Here is an 8,426-nt window from a genome sequence, read left to right on the forward strand (position 1 = left end):
AAACATCAAAACATCACATTTTACACCAGAAAGAGTCCTGGTGGGCCGGATGGCATTCGTTTCTGCAAAGAATTTGAGTCCTCATGGGAGAAAGTCTGGTGAGAAAGTAACAGAGCATACACCAAAAATCTACTGAGAATTCACACCAAGTGTTTTCAAGTACTTCTCTTTTTCTCAGGTCTTTTTTTAGTTATTCCAGCTCTGTTCTTAATTACCATCCGTAAGTGCAGAAGGGGAAAGAAAGAAGTAATATCCTCCTTAAGTAGTTGGGCTGTTTTCAGTCAGATGTGACAGATCCACGTTGAAACCTGTGTCGTGAATCCAATACCCTCATTTCTCTTGTTTGGTCTTCTGAGACCTGACCTGAAATGCATGTGGAATATTCTAGAAAAACTCGGGGAACACTGTTTACTTTTATTTCTATTATTTCCTAATCATAGTGACTCTTGTTACTTTTATATCTTTCTTGACCATATGCTTTCTTTTAAAATTTGTTCATTATGGAAATACTTTCTTCTCGTGGTATATAATTTCTCACTAACCAGGCTGTGTACAAGCAAGATATTAGGACTCATGTCAAAGTTTGTAAATGACCCTGAAATGTTACAGTAATAAACTATCTCATCCTTGCTCCCTTTTTTAGCATATTTTAAAACCCTCTTGCAGCCCTAATAAGAATTTATATGCTGGTGGCATTACTGTGATTTTGTTTGTGGGCTTTTGGATAGATACCCAACAGTGGGGCTGCTGGGTCATAGGGGAGTTCTATATTGAGCCTTCTGAGGAATCTCCATACTGCTTGCCAGAGTGGCTGAACCAGTTTACATTCCCACCAACAATGAAGTAGGGTTCCCTTTTGGGCACATCCCCTCCAACAATTGTTATTATTAGTTTTCTTGATATATGACATTCTTGCTGGGGTGAGATGGAATCTCAATGTTGTTTTGATTTGCATTTCCTTTATGGCCAGTGATGTAAAGCATTTTTTCATATGTCTATTGGCCATTCTCATTTCCTCATCAGAGAAGTTTCTTTGTAAGTCTTTAGCCCACTTGATGAGGGGGCTATTGGTTCTTTGCAGTTTTGTTTTGGAAGAAGGTAATTTTTTTAGTTCTGCATATATTTTAGAGATGAGGCCTTTGTCTGTTGAATGTCCGGTAAAATCACAGTAATGCCACCAGCACAACAATGTTCATCGCAGCACAATTTGTCATAGCGAGAAGCTGGAACCAACCCAGATGCCCCTCCATAGATGAATGGATCAGGAAAATGTGGTACATTTACACAATGGAATTTTATGCCTCTATCAGAAAGAATGACATTGTTCCATTTGTAAGGAAATGGAAGGACTTGGAAAAAGTTATACTAAGTGAAGTGAGCCAGACCCAAAGAAACATGGACTCTATGGCCTCCCTTATTGGGAATAATTAGTACAGGTTTAGGCAAGCCATAGCAGAGCATCACAAGGCCCAATAGCTATACCCTTAGAAACACATAAGATGATGCTAATTGAAATGAACTCCATGTTATGGAAACAAGTGATATATCACAGTTGTAACTACTTTCAACGTCCTATGTGTATGTGTAGTTTCTATTATTGATAATGTTTTGTATCACCTTCCTATGTTTGTACCTACACTATCTCTGTAATCTTATCTGAGTATATTGGAAACCGTGTTTACTGGTATTGGAAGTAGGAAATTCAAAGGGAATACCAAATTCGAGAGACACAGGGTAAAAAAAGAGAAATAACTACAAAAGCAATACTTGCAAAACTGTTTGGTGTAAGTGAACTGAACACCTGGGGGGGGAGGGAAAGGGGGGAGGGAGGGGGGCATGAGGGACAAGGCAACAAACAGTACAAGAAATGTATCCAATGCCCAACGTATGATACTGTAACCTCTCTGTACGTCAGTTTGATAATAAAAATTTGAGAAAAAAAAAGAATTTATATGCTCCTTTACACTGAAAGAAGTTACTAGAAAGTAGAGCCCATACAGAGATACTTATTCAAGACTTACTTATTTGAAGCTGGGCACTGGTGGCTCACACCTATAATCCTAATATCTCAGAAAGCTGATTTATGAAAACCATGGCTCAAAACCTGTCCAGGCAGATTCTTACCCTCAATTAACCAGAAGTGGAGCCATGGCTCAAGTGGTAGAGTACAGTCTTGAACAATAAAGCCATATGAGAACACAAGGCCCTGAGTTCAAATCCCAACCTCTCTCTCTCTCTCTCTCTCTCTCTCTCTCTTTCTCTCTTTCTCTTTCATTCATACATACACATGCACACACTCTATATAAGTCACACTGAAATCTCCTAGAATCTGAGTAAAACTTACTAGGAACAAAGTTCCATCCTCAGATCTTGGTCAAGTGTTAAGAAATTATTCAATTTCCTGAATACCTTACCAGAAAAAGTCCTTTTTGCAGTATTCAAGAATACTATTACAGTGGCACACGTTATATAATTCACCCCTAGACCAGATTATTTTCTTGTGTATATGTACGTGTGCCATTCCTGGGCTTGAACTCAGGGCCTGAGTGCTATCCCTGACCTTCTCTGCTCAAGGCTAGAGATCTACCACTTGAGCCACAGTTCTACTTATAGCCATTTTGCTAGTTAATTGGAGATAAGGGTGATATAGACTTTCTTGCCCAGGCTGGCTTTGAATACACTACTCAGATCTCAGCCTCCTGAGTACTTAGGATTATAGGTGTGAGCCACCAGTGCCTGGTTCAGAAACTTCCTTTACATTCTTAGTATCTCCTCCAGAAAATTCACTGTAGATTCTTTTCTTTTTTAGTTTGATTAAAAAACATATCCAACAAAATAAATAAATAAATAAAAAACATATCCAAAAGCTTTGGGTTTTTGTTTTGTTATGTTGTTTCATTTGGATCTTTGAGACAGAGGTCTCCCTATGTATCCTGGGCTGGCCTCAAGCTCAATAAGAAACACAAACTGGTTTCCAACTCAGGCTCCTCCTGTCTCCGCTTCCGAGTGTTGGGCTTATGGCTATGCACTATGGCTCCCAAGTGTTTCTTCTCTTCTATAAAAATCAGGTAAAATGATGGTAGAAAAAGAGAAGGCACTGGTATTACTTGATGTATTTTTTTTAGAATAAGTTGTCAATTCCTGGGGAAAGTGCTCCTGGAGTTTCTTCCAGCAGTGTGTAGCCATTGTCATTTCTCCACATTCTTCTTCAAAATGAATCCCAAGGTTTGAAGTTCAGAGTCGCTGTGGTATTCCTGATTTCCTATGGAACACTCATCTTATCTGGGGGCGGGGTGGGGGGAGAAGGGACTTTTTATTTGTTTTCTACACTCCATAGCATTTTCCAGTGATTTACTGAGCTGACAAAGAATGAATAACATATTTCCATAGTTCCAAAAACATTATACAAGAAAAAACACACTCAATCGTTAAGAGTAAGCCTCGAAAAAGTTCAGAGAATAATTTGCAGAAAGCTCTAATAAGAATCAAGTTCCTTGCAAATCCAAACAACGCTGAGTGCTCATCTCACCCCAGTTAGAATGACCATCAACGGCCAGGAGCCGTGACTCATACTTACAATCCCAGCTACTTGGGGAGGCTGAGGTCTGAAGATCGAGATTCAAGGCAGCCTGGACAGGAAAGTCTGTAGGACTCTTATCTCTGGTTAAGCACAGAAAAAAAAGCTGGAAGTGGATTTGTGGTTCAAGTGGTAGAGTGCTAGCTTTGAGCAAAAATAAATACATACATATACACATACGTACGTACATGCATACATATATACATACATACAGCTCAGCGCCAGAACCCAGGCCCTGAATTCAAGCCCTAGAATCAGGACAGATATATATATATATATATCTCAACAGGATGCTTGCAGGGATGGGGTCAAAGGTACCCTATTAAACTGTTTATGGAAATGTAAACAGTGCAACCACTCTGCAGGGAATTCTGGAGATTTCTTTAACAAAAAAAAAAAAACCCTAAATATAAAACTACCCTATGATCTAGACTACCTTTGGGCATTTATCCAAAAGATTACATCAGGATACAGAAAAAAAAAAACCACTTGCATAACTGCTATGTTTTGTATTTGTTTAGCAACTTTCCAGTTAGACTCCTTAAGTCGCCTTCCTCCCAGCCTTTTTTTTTTTTCTTAATCTGGCTCCACCTCGGCTAATCACACTTTATACTCCTTTTATTTCAAAATACAACAGCAAGCATTCTCCTGATTCACAAGGCACCAGTGACCTGCTCACAGCTGGCTTAGCAATATCTTTGGCTGTTGTTCACTTCATTGAAAAGCTCTCGCCTCTGTTTTCTTGTAGCAAAACCATTGCTTTTTCTCCTTGAATATCACATTGATTTTTGCTTCCGTCTCTTTTTCCTTCCACCCTTTATGCCACAGAGCATAGATATCTGGATGCTACTGCGTGATGTCAGCTTTAGATGCGATGACACTGCTTTCTATCTAGCCAGAAAGTTCCTAGCAATTCCCCACACCCAAAGCAAGCATAAGTACACCCCGCTGCCTTGCTTCTGCGCAGGACCATGGACACTAAACAAGAAATGCTGAGCTGCAAGCGGGAGCGTGTTCTGCTGGCAAGGCCTGAAGCAAGAGCATTGGTTCATGTCCTTTCTGTGAACATAGAAATATGGATCTTCCCCATTGCCATTAGACGTTTTTGTCCTAGGAAATTAATCAATGGCAAGATGTAAATTAAAAGGTCATCTTGTTGTTCCCTTCTGTTTCCAGAAGAAGAAAGAAAGAAACAAGGAAAATTAAACTGCAAACTTCTACTTCATGGTACAAGTAGGTGAGAAAAGGTTTTATCTCCAAAGCAAGACTCACGTTCAGTGATTGCTCTTCATTAAATATCTCTATCTATGATCCTTGGGAAATATGCTGTAAGAAACAAGACGTGCATGGATGTGTGAATTGTATTTCTAGTGTTATTTACAAAGAAAGGTCATATAGCTGGGCTTTTGTGGCTCATGCCCGTAATCCTAGCTACTCAGGAGGATGAGACCTGAGGATCATGGTTCAAAGCCAGCCTGGGCAGGAAAGTCCATGAGCCTCTTATCTCCAATGAACTACTCAGAAAAAGCCGCAAGTGGCACTGTGGCTCAAGTGGTAGAGCGTTAGCCTTGAACACGAAGTGGCTCAGGGATAGCACCCAAGACCTGAGTTCAAACCCCAGAACCAAAAGAAAAGGGTTATAGAATTGCCTATTTGTATGTTCATAGTCTAACTTCAATTATGGCAATTGCTTCTGGGGCGCAAGGCTGGGGAATTGGGGTGAGATTGTGACGAGAGTAAGGAGGAAGCTGATGCAAAGGTTTAGCAGCATGCTAAATCTGTTCTCTTGCTTACTGGCCAAACCACAGAAGGAACTTTGCTTCTCAACAAGAAAATCTGCACTTTTAAAATTCTCTCTCTTCCTGGCTTTTCTAAAACTTAATGAAGGTGGGAGCAATTGCTACTTCCTTGCTTACTTACCCTGGCAAAGACTCACAGATAAGTGCACATAGAGGATGTAAGAGGTTCTAGAGGCTTCCTATGTCCTAGGTCCAGAAAAGACACCTGGGAAGATGTGTGTGTGTGTGTGTGTGTGTGTGTGTGTGTGTGTGTGTGTGTGTGTGTGTGTGTGTAGATTATACCATTTCCTTTTCATATAAGCCTAAATGTTGGCAGGACACTGTTGCTATCCCAAAGCCTCTCTCCACTGCCATTGGTTTTGTGGGCTCATGCCCATTCACGCTTTTATGAAAAGAAAAATGAAATCCTCTCCTATCTTCAGGCCCTCAGTACCTTCCATTACCCTTTCTTTTAGGGGAAATACTCTTCTTTCTTATTATCACCCTCGATGACTTGAAAACATCTTCGTTGGGCTAAAGAGTCAAGTAGATTTGAGTTTATAAATGGACCCCTATGGAGACACATCCCAATAAAATGCTCTCCGAAATTTTATATTCAGTGAAACTGGAGTATAATAAGCTTCCTAGAACATCTGGCATTAATTAAGAAAACCCTAACAATAGTCAACACTCAGGGAACAATTCCACATCACTTGTCAATCTTAGTGTCAGTCCTAAAATGATATAATTTACATCCTAGGTCAACTCAGAACACCACCTGAGTCAATACTAGGTCAATACTTCCTGGTAGAACCATAAAAGGGGGAACGCTCTGAGATGGTTAGGCATTTAATTGTGTGTCTAGTTGGCCTCCCCTTTTGACCACCCGAATTAACACGATTTCGTTAACTTAGACAGTAAGGTCTTTTCACAAATGAGTTCATTTAATTAATTTCTAATTACTGCCATCTAGGGAGCTAGAGAGCACAGCCTGCTTTAGCACCTCTGGATCTGTAACCTGTGGTAAAGGAGTTGTGCTGAATGGGCTAAGTACTCAGTCCTAGAGGATGACAGCTACGAGTGCTTATTGGTGCAATGGATTCTCGCGCTGAGGTCTGAGGAGTCGGCCATGGGAGGGGCCGCTGCTGAAGCTGGGATGGGGACCTTTCGCCCTCGGAGTGGGAACCTGACTTTTCTCTCTTCCTCACACGCCGATCCTCAAAGGGAGTTGGGCACAAACGTGAGACGTGGGCACAGATCAGCACAAACATGCAAGGCAGACGATGAGCTGTTCCTCTCTCTAGCGCCAAGCGAGCTCGATGACCATGAGGTTAATGCCCACTCATGCTACTGTAATGGCCATTTCCTTCCGTATTTGAGATTAACTCGACCTTTAGAAAGTTCCAGTCTCTAGGGTTGGAGGTGTGCTTCCGTGGTAGAGCACTTGCCTAGCAAGCTCAAGGCCCTGAACTCCATTCTGAGGACTACAAAAGCAAAGAAATTAAATTACATTAAAAGTGAAGTGAAATGAATGAAACAAAAGAAAATGCCAGCTCTTGGGTAAAAAAGTACAATGGAAGATAATTTTTGAACAGAAAAGTCTTTCTGGAAACAGATAGAGATGTAAACTATAACCAAGAACCTTCTAATATCTCCACAACATGCTTCTTTTCTGCTGGGATTAAAGAAAAGACTCCAGGACCTTCCCCTCCTGTGTCCCTGTAGGGCCGAGCATAGTTGGGTTTTTTATTATTTGGGTTTTTTTCTGTTTTTTCCTAGAGTGGTCCCATAGCTTCCGCTGTTCATGAGCCAGTCTGGTCCCTTGGACCTTGCCATGGAACCTCGTATCAAACAATATTCACTCACAATCATATCGAGACCTTTGAAAAAAAATCCCTTGAGGCCTCTCATTAACACCAGCTTTCACACTGAGTTTACAGATATGCACTAGCTATCAATGAAATATCAAATTCCTCTGACTGTCAGACAGCGAGAAAGTACCTGGGAAGAAACCCAGGTCTTGCAGAATCTCTTTCAGGCCCCACGGACATGGGACCCACTCAGCAAACATTCCCTGATCTTTCCACACGAGCTCTTACATTTTTCTAAAGAGTGGTTTTCTCCGTTCAAAATGGAATTTGTTAACTAGAACTCAATTCTTACTAGTTCTTATAATCCAGCGATATTGGGGGTGGGGTGGGGCAGGAGATCCAGTGGAAACTTAGCTCAAGGCACAGAAGGGCATTAGCTGATCTACAGATGGGAACCTCCTTGCCAACGCCAGGTGACTTCCCATTAGGTCTAGCAGATTGCTAACAGTCTTCACCTTCTGCTTCCGGTTCACTTCCCAGAGGGGAAAATCAGAAGTCAAGGCTCTAGATTGACTACACGACCTCCAGCAAGCACCTTCAACTCTGACTCCATCGTGGGGTTGAGATGAGACAATCGGCGAGGCTGGCGTTTGAAAGGCTTTCTCTACCTTCCGCAGTGCACTCCTGCGCTACTGCACAACCAGACGCTGTGCCTCAACGACGACTCCAAGGTGAACAGAAGTTGGCTTCTGGGGGATGGCTGGACTGTTCTAGGCACACTGAACTCAGAGAGTCCCACTGCCCGTGTTCTCAGGAAGACACGAGAAGGGGTTTGCTCAGAACTCACTGGGGCCTTCTGAATTATTTCCAGTGACCCATCCCGGGCTGCACACCACGGCCTCCGAGGCGAAGTGTTTGCAGATCCTTGAGGCCTGGGTCTCAGCGGTGAACTTCCCAACTCTCTCGTCTCATGACCACTTCCTCGGTCACCATGACTGCAGGCCCACCCTTTGCAAACACCCCCCAGAGCTCCCCACGAGAGCGGCAGCGTCTCCAAAAGGATCGTTTTCTCCACTCCAAATGGATCTTGTTCAAGCTGGAATTTCAATTCTTCTTCATTGCCTAAGGTTTTCACGAAAATGATTACAAGTTGTATGCCTTTCTCCGTGTTTTGCTCGGGCTTCATCTGGAGGTAGCATGACGTAAGCCACAGAGGGAGAGGCTACGTCAACCCCGTACCCCATCACCTCGGCCTCAGGA

Source organism: Perognathus longimembris, chromosome 18 (genome assembly GCF_023159225.1).
Source record: "Perognathus longimembris pacificus isolate PPM17 chromosome 18, ASM2315922v1, whole genome shotgun sequence".
Classification (NCBI taxonomy): Eukaryota; Metazoa; Chordata; class Mammalia; order Rodentia; family Heteromyidae; genus Perognathus; species Perognathus longimembris.